The 15,116-nt window shown below is 39.2% G+C and overlaps 1 long non-coding RNA gene across 7 annotated transcripts in view; it reads right to left on the bottom strand.

The window, feature by feature from the left end:
• Window positions 1-9,181: 9,181 nt before the first annotated feature.
• LOC134484057 (uncharacterized) overlaps window positions 9,182-15,116 on the bottom strand; it is a 166,402-nt gene continuing 160,467 nt past the window's right edge. For 5 of the 7 annotated variants that reach the window (XR_015646599.1, XR_015646608.1, XR_015646615.1 and 2 more), the window contains one exon: window positions 11,666-11,866. This is a non-coding gene — a long non-coding RNA (uncharacterized LOC134484057). Of the gene's footprint in view, window positions 10,531-11,665; window positions 11,867-15,116 lie in introns of those variants that run through there. The other 2 variants (XR_015646620.1, XR_015646600.1) reach the window with 2 other exon arrangements.

Here is a 15,116-nt window from a genome sequence, read left to right as displayed (position 1 = left end):
GCACACAGATCTCTCTGAGTTCTAAGGCAGCCACAAGGGGAATATTTTAGAAGGTTGAGCTGCGAATGCACACAGATGGGATTCATAGAAGTTAGGCTTATGATTAAAATGGCAGAACGTGGGGCCACCCATACAGTACTGAGTGTACAGGCTACAGTGCTTGTAGGATACAAGGGTGATGGGTGAAGAAAGACTTGCATGAAGGAGCCAGAAAGCCACTGAGGTCAGTTGATAAACAATAGGGTCGAATTTCCTTCCAGAGCTCCTGAGCTATCGTGTGCATGAAGTTGTGAAGATAACGGTTGAAGTTTCACTGGATACCGCAAGACAGAATTGAGAGCATTCACCACCCCACCCACCAAAAAGCAGCAACCATTGAGTAGAGCTGGCCCAAGAGAGACCAAAGTTGTCAGAGACAACAAGACTTGAATGGTAGAGCTACCCAAAGTATAGATGATGCCATCACAGAACTTAGATTCTAGGCAAGGAGCTGCAAGTTTTGCTATTTGTCCTTTAATTTTTCAATAGTGCTTTGATCTGTTGATATCTTTTTATGTTTCACATTTCCTTTTAGAATTAAAATGTTTACCCTTGGCATATATATGCATATATATGCATTAAAGGAGTCCACATGTAAAAGATTGCATTGAGTCTCAGAAAAGACTTTGTACTTTTTTTAAACTTAGGATTTATACCTTTTATTTTTAGTAATTAATGTATTTATTTACTTTACATTCTGATCAGAGCTTCCCCTATCCTTTTCCAGTCCCTCCCTCTCTGCTATCCTTCCTCTACTCCCCCCTCACTTTCTTTTCAGAGGAACCTCCCATGGATCTCAACATGCCTTAGTTGCAGTAAGACTGGGTTCATATTCTCTTATTGAGGTTAGTCAAGGCATCCCAATTAAGGAAACAGGATCCAAAGGCAGGCAACAGAGTCAGAAGCAGCCTCTACTCCTGCTGTTAGAGGTCCAACATGAAGACCAAGCTGCACATCTGTTACATATGTATAGGGGGCTTAGGCCCATCTCATGCATGCTTTCTGGCTGGTGGTTTAATATCCATCTGTGAGTTTCTATGAACCTAAATTAGGTTTACTTGTCGTCTCTCTGACTTCTATGCCTTCTTCAATCTTTCCTCCCCCTCTTCCACAAGAGTCCCCAAGCCCTCCATAATGTTTGGCATTGGGTCTCTGCCTCTGTTTCCATCAGTCACTGTGTGAATCAAGAGCCCACCCTGACACTATTAATATTCTGCTTTATTGGCAGATAGGAGACTACTATAACAGTCGTCTGAGTGGATTCACCTAACAGCTGATGAAGACTTTTGACTTTTAAACACTGTTAGAATAGTGAAATTACTGGGATCTTTGAATTTGGACTGGTTGTGTTTTATCTTTTTTTTTTATTAACTTGAGTATTTCTTATATACATTTTGAGTGTTATTCCCTTTCCCGGTTTCCGGGCAAACATCCCCCTCCCTCCTCCCCTTCTTTATGGGTGTTCCCCTCCCCATCCTCCCCCCATTGCCGCCCTCCCCCCAACAATCACGTTCACTGGGGGTTCAGTCTTAGCAGGACCCAGGGCTTCCCCTTCCACTGGTGCTCTTACTAGGATATTCATTGCTACCTATGAGGTCAGAGTCCAGGGTCAGTCCATGTATAGTCTTTAGGTAGTGGCTTAGTCCCTGGAAGCTCTGGTTGCTTGGCATTGTTGTTCATAAGCGGTCTCGAGCCCCTTCAAGCTCTTCCAGTCCTTTCTCTGATTCCTTCAACGGGGGTCCTATTCTCAGTTCAGTGGTTTGCTGCTGGCATTCGCCTCTGTGTTTGCTGTATTCTGTGTTTTATCTTATGAGATGACCATGACTGGGGGTTCGGGGGGCTGTCAGAATATAATGTCATTGTTCTAATAAAAGTGTCCTCCATAGGTCCATGAGTTTGAACATTTGTTTTACAATTTGTTATCATGCCTTAGGGGTTTGTAGAGACTTTAGGAAGTGAGGCCTCATTCAAACAATGGATTATTGGGGTAGGGCAGGAAAACAATCCTTGAGGTTTACAACTGGGCCCTGCTTCTCTTCCTTCCTCTGTTTTATGGTTAGTTACTGGGGTGCGAACAAACCATCTGATGATGCTCCCACAAACATGGAGTCACCTGCTGCCATGGCATGCCTTAAACCTTGATAGAGAATGAATCCTTCCACAGTTTAGTTGCTTCTCGTTAATTATTTGGTCACCATAGCGATTAAAGGAATTACTGCACCCAGAAATTCATCATGTACTCTCCTAGCATTCCATATGAAATAAAGTTCCTTTGTCAGTAGTGAGACATGTCTGCTTTAGTGCCCCAGGTTATAAGTAAAGATTCTGCTAGTTTCAACTTTGTCTTTTGCACTTAAATACTACTAAGACAGAAAAAATTACTAATTAGAAACTAGGCCTGAGACCCTTACTTGTAATTGTATTCACAATATCCCAACAAGCACTTGTAATGAAGAGTTCTGCAATTTATGAGTACTTCGTTTCATGAAATTTTATATGAACTATTGTTGTGATTGCTTTCAATGAACTAGTCTAGAATTTGGGGGGTATATCCATGATGAAACTCCTTTCTAAGTCTACTGTTTGACAAAGGAAGCAGCAAGAGATAGCAACTGAAAGTTGTGACTTTCAAACTTAATCATAGGCTCCATAAGTCTCTATGGTTTAGTTTTTCATAAATTTGTCAGATTTTTGTCAGATATATATAATTTACAGAATATGTTTCAAATTGGTGTTATTAAAATATTGATAATCTTATTTCCTCAAGTTATATTCCTTTGCTGATTCCTTGACAGTTATTTAGAAAGTATGGTTCAGATTTGTAAGTTACATTATGTTGATTTTTAAAAATAAATGATTTGGTGCTGCTCTGCTTGCTGCTTCTTAATAGATTTTTTATTAATACATGTTAATTATACAAGTTAATTGGATTCACACTGGGATATTTCCATACATGGGTAGAGCAGTTCATTTTTCATAACAATCCACTCTTTATTCCCATGTATCCAGCACCTCTAATAACTGCTCTTCTAGTTTCTAGCTAATATTTTTATTTCATAAGATTTCTTTTTAAAGACTTTTATTCTTTTTAATTATGTGTATGTGTCTGTGGGGGTTATAGGCTGAAGGTTGATCTGAAATTATAGGCAATTGTGAGCTGCTGGTCATGGGTACTGGGAATAAAATTTGAAGCACATGTTCTTAGCCACTGAGGTATTTCTTCATCTCCTCTTCATAGGTTTCTTAAAGCTAAGTGTGTCAAAACTTGAGGAAGTGAGGTTTTGCCAAGGTGAAGCTAGTCTCCTCTTAGCATATTATTTCCTCTATTCTGTCTTGTTTTCAATGTGAAGAAATACAATGTACACTGGAAAGTTGGTTTATTGTGTTCTCCATTGTCTCAATACACAAATGTTTGCTTGACAAATAACAGCAGACATATTTGAGTAGTCATTTTCGAATGTGATGACTTCTACATAGTAAATAATAGAGATAAGACAGGCTATTATCTCATTGGATTTACAGGATTGCAAAGTGTAATTAACAATGCCTATTTAGAAAGTGTTGAGAGTGATAGTAGATGCTTTAAAATAGAGACACATATGAATTAAAGTGTTATTTTTTATTGGATTTTTTATTTACATTTCAAATGTTATTCCCTTTTCTGGTTTCCCGGTTTCCCAGATATAACCCCATCTCCCTCCCCTTCTTCTATAAGGGTGTTCCCCTCCCCAACTACCCCCTTTCCCAAACCCTGACATTCCCCTACACTGGGTGGGGGGAGGTCCAGTCTTGGCAGGACCAAGGGTTTCTCCTCCCATTGGTGCCCAACAGGGCCATCCTCTGCTACATATGCTGCTGGAGCCATGGGTCAGTTCATGTACAGTCTTTGGGTAGTGGTTTAGTCCCTGGGAGCTCTGGTTGGTTGGCATTGTTGTTCTTATGGGGTTGCAAGCTCCTTCAGCTCCTTCTATCTTTTCTCTAATTCCTCCAACAGGGATCCCGTGCTCAGTTCAATGGTTTGCTGCTAACATTCGCCTCTATATTTGACATGCTGTGGCTGTGCCTCTCAGAAGACAGTGATATCAGGCTCCTATCAGCATGCACTTCTTAGCTTCATCAATCTTATCTAGTTTTGGTGGCTATATATATATGGACTGTATACCCATGTAGGGCACGCTCTGAATGGCCATTCCTTCATTCTCTACTCCAAACTTTGTCTCCATAACCCCTCCTATGAATATATTTGTTCCCCATTTTAAGAAGAACTGAAGCATCTGCACTTTGGTCACTCTTCTTGAGATTCATGTGGTCTGTGAATTGTATCTTGGGTAATTGGAGCTTTTGGACTAATATCCACTTATCAGTGAGTGCATACCATGTGTGCTTTTTTTGTTATTAGGTTACCTCGCTCAGGATGATATTTTCTAGTTCCATCCACTTGCCTATGAATTTCATAAAGTCATTGTTTTTGATAGCTGAGTAGTATTCCATTGTGTAGATGTACCACATTTTCTGTATCCATTCCTCTGTTGAAGGGCCTCTGGGTTCTTTCCAGCTTCTGGCTATTATAAATAAGGCTGCTATGAACATTGTGGAGCATGTGTCTTTGTTGTATTTTGGGGCATCTTTTGGGTATAGATTTAAAATGTTATATTTGTTGTTTTTCATAATTTGTTTTTCTGGTGGTTCTATTCTAGAACAATATCAATTCTATAAAATATCCCTTTCAGCTCTTTTCTTAATCTCTTTATATACTTATTGGCTTCTAATATCCAAAGACATTTTATTATTTTGTGTTTTTTATAAACTAACTAAAGTTAGTATTTTAATGTGCTACTTCTAGGTGGAGATCATGTCTGAATGTTCTTATAAGTTAATGACTTCAATCAATTTACCATTTTATATGATGGAACAAAGTTGGAGGATAAGATAAAAGCTGAGAAAGTCAAATCAAGAGTACTATTTCTTTGAATTTATAAACATTCATATATTTTTAGCCTTGTTACACACACTGTATATGCATAAATATATCTCAGTGTCTTATGTAGGGATTTCATTGCTGTGAAAAGACACCATGACCAAAGCAACTCTTATAAAGGAAAACATTCAATTGGTGCTGGTTTATGGGTTCTGAGTTTCAGTCCATTATCATCATGGCAGGAAGCATGGCAGCATCCTGTCAGGCAGGCATGGTGCTGGATTAGCTGAGAGTTCTACTTCTTGGTCCTAAGGCACTCAGGAGAAGAATGACTCTTCAGCACTAGGTGGAGCTTCAAAGACCACCCTTCAGTGACACACTTCCTCCAAGGTCAGGCCTCCTAACAGTATCACTCCCTATGAGTCAAATATATTCAAATTACCACATTCAGTATATTTTAAAAATCTTGAATATAGGTACGTAAACAAGAGTGGTGCCTACTTACCATGCATAAAATCACAGATAACAAATGTGTTTAATCTGTTAATCATAGAAATACAAAATTATTTAATCTGTTAAATCATAAATTATGAACATTTAATATAAATATTCATATAGTAAAATGAATTCAATAATTCTTTCTCTATATATTTATATTTTTACACAATGCTCTTTTTTAAAGACAGCGTCTTTCTATGTAGTCCTGGGTGTCATGGAACTTGCAATGTAGGCCTTGAACTTATAGAAATGCTCCTGTTTCTGCCTCCAGAGTGTTGGGATTCAACGAATGTATCACCACACCTGGCTGCAATTCTCTTTTCTTGGAGAGTGTATAACAAATCTGTTAATTCTGACCAGGTCTTAAAGATGAAAAACTGTCCATAAAGGCGGGGCACCATCTCACAGGAATGTTGGGAGGGACTCTGTGATGGGAGGTCCAGGAGGGAGTACAGGGTTTGGGATGTAAATAAATAAATAAATAAAATGAAAAACAAAAGACTATCAGTATAGTTACTCTCCAACAGATTAAACCAAGGCTTGTCCATTGTCCACAATATTAAGCTTATCTCTAAATCAGTATATTATGCAGCAAAAGCTATTTGTATTAGTTAGGGTTTTAGTGCTGGAAACAGACACCACAAACAAGGCAAGTCTTATGAAAGACAACATTTAACTAGGGCATGCTTACGGGTTCAGAGGTTCAGTCCAGTATTGTAGGATGATGGCATTATGCAGCAAGGCAGGTCCAGGATAAGGCAAAGCCTAACACTGGATGAGAAAGAAGAGTAGGTGGAGGAAAATGTCTAGGAAGGAGGGAGGAGGAGAAGAAAAAAAAATCAAGAAGGAGATGACAGAGTAGGATGATCCAGATACAGGTGGACTAGTTCAATTTTATCTTGTCTAGATGGGCAGATTTTATCTTTATTAATTGGAAGTGAATTCATTTTGTGGTTGTATTGTAGATTGAGAATTTAACATATAAATCTAATTTTTAAATTACAAGTTACTAGAGCTTTGATTTTACCGGGCTATAGTGATGTGAACAAAGATTCCATCGGGCAATGAGACAACCCATCTCAGTTCTGGAAGCTGTGCTAGGCTATGGAATGCATGGGGCCAGATGTGTGTGTGTCAGGTGTGGTAACAAGCCAAGGTGACAGTGTGTAAAAGCAGCTGGCAAAGAAACGGCTAGAGCATGTGGCTCCTGCAGATCTGTGTGGAATGAGAATGTGCAGGAACCAATAGCTGCTGATTGCTTTTTTATTTTTACCACAACAAGTGGTGCCCAATGTGGGGCAAGAATCCACTAAAAACTAAAGTTTTTTCAGGCTAAGAATGCTTTGCTTTCTAAGTGAAAAAGGGCTGCACCATGGTGAGTCACATGATGGCCCAAGCACAGGAACCTTAAACAAAGGAACAGAAGTGGGGGAGTCTGCTCACAGATTCTAGGTCCCCTGCTGTTAAAAGAACAGGCTACTTCAAAGCCACAAAGAACTAAAAAATGGCAGCAGCCTGCTTCCTTAACAGATAGATGATATAAGGTTATAATGCTCTAATAAGTCTTACAAGATACTCATATTCTTTCTAACGTGGGCTCCATGAAATTTTGGGTTAAGATGCTGGTTTGACAAATTACCTACTTGTTAATGTCAGGTATTAATGGAAATGTGATTAAAGTTGTTTTTATAGTTAGAAGGAGAGTGTACAGAGTTTATCCGAATCACGTAGAGATTTTCACCCATGGTTCAGAACGTAGATAGGGAAAATTAGTCACTGACCCAAGCAAGAGTGGTGATATATGTCTGATGCTCCAGGTAGAGAACTTAACAGATATATTTTGGGCTAAAATACTAGTTTGACAAGTTGCTTACTTATTGGTATTGGTATTAATAAAAAGGTGATCAATTGTTTTATGAAATACTATGCTAAGGCCATATGGCTCAACGATGCCAACTAGCAAGGGTTTGTGGTAATTTTGATATTTACCACAACAGGAATCTCATGTTCTCTTAACATAGGCTCCATGGGAATTTTGAGTTAATTTGTATGACAGATTAGAAAAGCCTAAACAGGCTCACACAATATTGTTTAGCTTACTTCTTTTTTAAAATTGTTTTAATTTTCATAATGGGTATGATTTTGGTTGTGGTTATATTATGCCTCTGGGAGACAGTGAAAGATACAAGCTCTTTTAGTTAGAGACTAAAGAACACAGTATTTTGGGAGAAGGGTTTTGTCTTTGTGTTTTTAAAAAGGGTGATTAGGCTTTAGACACCTTTCAGAGTTACACTGATTAGATTTGATAAAGTGAGACTGCCTGAAGAACTAAATTCAAAGAATCAAACAAAAAGGTATCTTGATTATAAACTTTTGTCTTGAGAATTATATATTACAGAATGTACCTGTTTGGATTCCTGATCTCAAGGATTTTCAGCTGGGTCCAGTCAAGACAGACACATCAGGCTACAACATTCATTCCATTTTCCCTACCCTCTACCTCCCCAAGTATATCTCAATGCCCACATGAAGCTTGAAGAAGTCATTGAAGAATCATCACCTAAATTCCCTGGACTTTGGGGGACTAAAGGTGGTTATCCTAAGGTTGTTCTTACGCGGAAAAACATTTAGAAATGGTCATAATTTAACAGGGAGGAATCAGCTAGAATTGATTTGTACAGCCATAATCTCATTTGGTAACTAAGCTAAAATTAAATCTTTACTTTGGTATAGAATTTATTTGTTATAAAAATTTTAAAGTACAAGGTTTGGACCCAGTCCTTTTACTGATGCCATTACCAACTTCTGAGTTGATTAAACATAGGAATTAGGTACCGAATAACAAATTCAAGGCTCCTCGGGTGTTTTTAAAAATATTTTTTTGTCAGAAATAACTGAGAATAGTTAACGGACAATAGTCTAGATTACCTTATATAGATAGATGGTATTTAAAAATGTCATAAATCCACAAAAATATGACATTTAAAGTTATTTATCTTGTGTTGAGACATATCTGCTCCTAAAAGTTCCCATTTGGTGGATTTAATGAAATTGAACATCTCTACCTCCAGAATACTTTGTGGCTAGGCAGCCACTGGGCAAAAACTGCCTATTTCACCTACTGACTAATACTGTCCAAAAAGGGACACATTATGCAGAATAGTTGAGTGATAATCTTTGCCAAACCAGAATTATCAGCCTTTCTAGATTTCTGTATTTCAAAGGTCTGTCAGTTGATCCTGGTCCAGAAGGCTGAAGACTTGCTCTCACGTATTGCTAACAGGGGACTGTGCTAGTGAAAATTTGTCTTTACAACCTGTCTCAGTTCTGGAAGCCATATTAGGCTTCCTATGTTTATAGATATTTGGTCATTTTCAGATTTCTGACAGAGTTGAAGACTAATTAGTCTCATAACCTACCCAAGCTAATTAAATTTGAGAAAATATAGTCATGTACATGATTTTGTAATGGTAATAGTTGTAGACAGCTTATATTTGATAAAAATGTTTTTTTAATTAAACAGAAAGGATGATGTATAAGGTGGTGTCATTATGCATCAAGGCAGGTCCAGGATATGGCAAAGTCTATCACTGGATGAGAAGGAAGGGTATGCAGGAAAAAAAGTCTAGGAAGGATGGAGGAGAAGAAAAAAATCAAGATGGAGATGACAGAACAGGATGATCCATATCCAGGTGGACTAGGTCAATTTCATCTTGTCTACATGGGCGGTTTATATCTTTATTAATTGCCAGTAAATTTATTGTGCAGATGTATTATAGATTGGGAATTTAGCATATAAATCTAATTGTTAAATTATAAGTTTCTAGAGCTTTGATTTTCCCAGGCTACATGGGATGAGAGCAAAATTCCCAGTGGGCAGAGAGATCACCTGTCTCCATTTTGGAAGCCATACTAGGCTATATAATGCCTGGGGCCAGATGTGTATGTCAGGCATGTTACCAACACGCCAAGGGGACAGGGTGTGAAAGCAACTGGCAGAGAAACAGCTACAGGATGTGGCTCCCACAGATCCACACAGAGTGAGAATGCATGGGAACTGGTAGCCACTGTTTGCTTTTTTATTTTTACCACAACACAGTATTTTCAAGGCAGAAAAATGACAGCATCCAGTCATGCATGGTATAGGAGAAGCTGAGAGTTCTACATCTTCATCCGAAGACTGCCAGTGGAACACTGACTTCAAGGCAGCTAGGGTGAGGATCTTAAGCTCACACCCACAGTGACAAACTTACTCCAATAAGGCCATACTTCCTAATAGTGCCACTTGTTGACCCAAACATACACACACCATCACATTTCACTCCCTTGCCCTATAGGCTTGTTCAAACACCTGAGTCTTTGGGGGCCATACCTAGCAATAGCATAATAAAAAAGTACATTTAGTCCAACTTCCAAATCTCCCATAGTCTATAGCAGTATCAACAATGTTAAAGTCCCAAGTTCAAAGTCCCTTCAATCACTTAACTCTAATCCCCAAATCAAGACAGGAAACCAACTGAGCAAACTCCAAACACTGCATCTCCATGTCTGCTATCAAAGCAGTTTTCAGATACACAACTCCTTTTTCATCTTTGTTGACTGCATTAAACGTCTTTCTCCTGGGCTGGCTCCACTCCCTGTTAGCAGCTTTCTTCAGCAGATACATTCTGCGTGTGGCATCTCCGACATCTTAGGGTCTCCAAGGCAACTTCAATGTCACAAATTCTTGTTCCAATGTCTGGGATCCACACATGATCCTCTGGGCTCCTCCAAAGGGCTTATTTCACTTCTCCAGCTCTGCCCTCTGTAGCACAGTAGGCTTTGGTTGACTATACTCCTCTCCACTGCTACTGCTATTCTTGGTGATCATCGCATGGTACTGGCATCATCAACACACTGGGGTCTTCCTCTGGAAATAGGCTTCAACAATAGCATCTCATAGGCTTTCTTCATGGTGTCAAGCCTCAATTCCTTTGCATGACCACTTTAGTCCTGGGCCATCAACTGCAACTGAAGGTGCACTTACACCAATGACCTTCTATGGCCTCTCAGAGTGCCAAGTCTCAGATGCTTTTCTGCAGCACAAGATACAAGTTTGGTTAGCTGTCTCTGGAACATGGCTTCTTTGTGCTCTCAGAAAACACTTCTCATAAGATTTCACATCAGTGATGCATATCTCTTTAGTCACCACTAATTTCTTACCTCCAGCTCACCAGTATCAATTGCCACAGTATTTACCTTTTCCTTTAGAAGATAAAGCCAGAGACAAATGGCCAAAGTTACAGATTTCTGCTACTTGATGGGGCTGGAACATAGCACTGTGTTCTATCACATTATCATCAGCTTTCTGTTTTCCAACTCTTTCGCTGTGTAAGATTGGCTGTCTTGAAACTTTCTCTGTAGAGAGATTTTGAACTCAGAGATATGCATGCCAGTCTGCTAAGCAATGGGATTAAATGTGTGGTTCACTAAGCCTGGATTTAAATTTTTCTTCACATAGAACCTGCTCTAGGCTGGGTTTGAACTAATAGATCTGCTAGTCTTTGCCTCCTGCCATTAAGATTTGTACCACCATGCCTTGATCTAAGTTTACCTGGGTAGGATCTTGCCCCAAAGTCATTACACCCTTAATTCAATTTAATATCTTTGAACATAGGATTCAGCCACACTTCACTTTCTGGTGTGCCTTTAACACTTGAACCATATATTTCGTATTTTTCCTTTCTTAACTTGTTTCTTTTCATTAAAATGCTCTATAAGAGTGAACTTTAGTAACCACACAACAGAATTTATACCAGGCTGTTTTGAGATATCCTTTTTCAAAACAACTAATCTAAATCTTTTCACTTTAGCTTCAGGCAGACTTTTTGGACAAAGGCAAAAGCAGCCATATTTTCCCCAAAATACCACAAAACAGTCTCTAGGCCTCATACTGAAATTATTCTCCACTGAACCATCTTGGGCAAGGTCTAAACAGTTCAAATCACTCAGTAACAAAGCCTTTTATTTTATATTCCTCCTAGGATAGCCTACTAAGCTCCACTTAAAGCATTCTATGACTTCCCAAATCCAAAGTACCAAAATCCACATTCTTCCAAACAAAAGCATGGCCAGGCCTATCACAGCAATATCCCTCTCCTGGTACCCAACTTCTATCTTAGTTATGGTTTTACTGATGTGAACAGAGAAAAAGACCAAGGCAACTCTTTTAAAGTCAACATTTAATTGGGGCTGTCTTACAGGTTCAAAGGTTCAGTTCAGTATCATAAAGGCAGGAATATGGCAGCATCTAGGCAGGCATGGTACAGTAGGATTTGAGAGTTCTACATCTTCATCTGAAGGCTGCTAGTGGAACACTGTCTTCCAGGAAGCTAGAGCGAGGGTCTTAAGCCCACATCCATAGGGATACACCTACTGCAACAAGGTCATACATTATAATAGTGCCATTTCCTGAGCCAAGCATCTACAAACCATCATACTATTACTAAGAAAATGTTTTATTTGTGGACTATGTTTTGTTCTATTCAAGTGTGAGACTTGTAAAACTTTTAGTTGAACAAATCATTTTGTTTGGTTGTTTTGGTTCTTGGAGACATGGTTTCTATGTGTAGCCCTAGCTATCCTGGAATTCTCTTTGAAAGCTAGGCTGACATCCAACTCACAGATAACTATCTGCCTGCCTCTGCCTCCAGAGTGCTGGCATTTAAGGCATGGTCTACCATTGCCTAGCTTTGAACACGTCTTATAGGATGATTTAATGTAGTCATTGTCTGGGATTTTGAATTTTGATACTGTTTAAAAAATATAAAGGTATCCACATAACTTTTGTTTTTTGAAAAAGTGATAATTTTTGAATTATGCATTAGTTCATTTTAAAAGCAATAATAAGTATATTATACGGCAGAGATAATATTTTAATGAAAAGTAACTGTATTCCATAGAAAATAATAAGAGTGGTACAGTTTTACAGATTTGCAAATCTCATTATTAGGGCTAGGAAACAACTGGATTTTCAATATGTTTCTTAATTTAAATCTGTTGCTAGCCCATACTGTAACTTCCTAAGTTTTCATTGTACAACAATGAAAATAAAAGTGATAAACAATGTCTTAGAACTGTTTTATTTCATAGACACCTTGGATGATCTTGGGTTCCATAATGGTCTTTCTACAACAAAGTCAACAAGTAGCTTTCCCACATTTATGTAAACAAAGTATATTGAAATCTGTGTATACAACTACATAACAAAAGTGTTATCACTTAATGTATGTGTTTAGTTGTTTGCTTCTGTTCTGTAACATCAACTCATAGTAAATAGAAGAATTATGTATTTTCTGACCAGGTAAAGCTCTACCTTTTTATTCAACTTTTCACTCAACAAGCAGAAAATGCAACTAGAAAAATAGGACAAGCAAGACTTATCTCAACATGTATGTCATATAGATAACTGAAAAACAAAAGCAATATTTATAATTGGCTAATTAACTTTGAAGTTACTAAGCAAAAGTAGAGAATCTCGAGGTGCCATAAAGACATATAAAAGATAAAAAAATTACATGTGATGAGATAATTATGTGAGCTATACAGATGTCACACTCTGTAAACTATGCACCTGAACTACAGACGAAGTCCCAGAACAGCCTGGAATAAATAGACAGACCTTGCCTCAATAGAAAACAATAACAACAATGAGAAAAAAAAAGATGTAGAGTAGCAGATCGGATTTAAAACCAAGGCCTTTCAGTCTGAACCTGTGCCCTGAAAAGACCTTGGGCACTGGCTCTGCACCTATTTCCACAACACCCAGAGGAAGCACAACTCCCAGGTGTTCTAACATGCCAAGGATCACAGGTGAGGAGGCCACAACAACTGCCCCAACACCCAAAGTAACTGGGACCCCAGGATCCAGGCATTCAGGAACCCCTGCCCAGACAGTGGCATGGGTCCCATCCAGTTTAAACCTGCACCCAGGGCAGAACTTGAGCACAGGCTCTGCACCCCTCCTACAACATCCAGAGGGAGCCCAACTCTCAATTACTCTGAAACACCCAGGATCACAGGAGAGGCCACAACATCTGCCACAACACCCAGAGTAATTGTATCCCCCCAGGAACCAGGAACACAGGAACCCTGGCCCAGCCAGTGGCAGATTGTTCTGATCTGAACCTGCACCCAGAACAGACCTGGGAGGCTGGATCTGCATGCATCCACTCTTAGACTGAATAGGGGGAGATCGACTCCCAGGTGCTTTGAAAGGCCCAGGATCACAGTGTCACAGGATCACAGAGGTCCCAGGAGATCATACACACTCAAGAGGACTGGAGCTCTGACACACTCAAGATCACAATTGAAGCCACAACAACTTTCCCCAAACCCAGCATATCTGGGACACTCACAGGAACCACAGGAACACAAACCCCTGCTCAAGGAGAGGCATGGGTTCCTTCTAGCTTGCACCTGTGCCCAGAGCAAACCCATGGCTCTGGCTCACCACCCACTCCTGTAAAACCCAGAGAAAGATTGACTACCAGGAGCTTTGACACGACAGGTTCTCAGGATCTTGCTCACACCAAGATTTCAGCATCCCAGAGGCAGCTTGATTCCTAGAAGCTCTGATACACCCAGGATCTCAGGATACCAAGATCCCCGAATAAAAGGATCACAGAAACAGTTGGACTCTGAGGAGTTCTGACACAAACAGAATCATAGGAGAGAGAGGGTCCACTCAGAGACAGCAAGGACAGTTAGCACTAGAGAGAAACAGATAGAGAGAGGCAAGCACAAGAACATACACAACAGAAACCAAGGCTACTTGCCATCATCAGAAGCAAGTTCTCCCACTACAGCAAGTCCTGGATAACCCATCACATTGGAAAATAAAGATTTTGGTTTAAAATCACATTTAATGATAAAGATAGAGAACCTTAAGGTCAACATAAATAACTCCTTTAAAGAAATACAGGAGAACACAGGTAAACAGGTAGGAGCCCTGAAAGAGGAAACACAAGGAAAACACAAGCAAATAGGTGAAGGAATTGAACAAAACCATCCAAGATCTAAACATGGAAATAGAAACAATAAAGAGAACACAAAGGGAGATAACACTTGTGATCAAAATCCTAGGAAAGAGATCAGGATTCATAGATTCTAGTATCACCAACAGAATAGAAGAGACAATCTCAGGAACAGAAGATACCATAGAAAACATTGACACAGCAGTAAAGGAAAATGCAAAATGCAAAATGCTCCTAACCCAAAATATCCAGGAAATGCTGGGGACAATGAGAAGACCAAACCTAAGAATAATAGGAATAGAAGAGAGTGAAGATTTCAAACTAAATGGGCCAGTGAATACCTTCAACAAAATAATAGAAGGAAACTTCCCTAACCTAAAAAAAGAGATGCCCATGAACATACAAGAAGCCTATAGAACTCCAAATAGACTGGGTCAGAAAAGAAACACTGTCACATAATAATCAAAACATCAAATGCACAAAACAAAGAATATTAAAAGCAGTAAGGGAAAAAGGCAGACCATAAGAATTACACCTGACTTCCCACCAGAGATTCTAAAAGACAGAAGATCCTGGGCAGATGTTACACTGACACTAAGAGAACACAAATGCCAGCCTAGGCTACTATATCCAGCAAAATTTTCAAT

Source organism: Rattus norvegicus, chromosome X (assembly GCF_021556685.1).
Source record: "Rattus norvegicus strain SHRSP/BbbUtx chromosome X, alternate assembly SHRSP_T2T, whole genome shotgun sequence".
Classification (NCBI taxonomy): Eukaryota; Metazoa; Chordata; class Mammalia; order Rodentia; family Muridae; genus Rattus; species Rattus norvegicus.
Note: the sequence above shows the minus strand (reverse complement) of the source record. Positions and strands in the feature narration are given on the sequence as shown.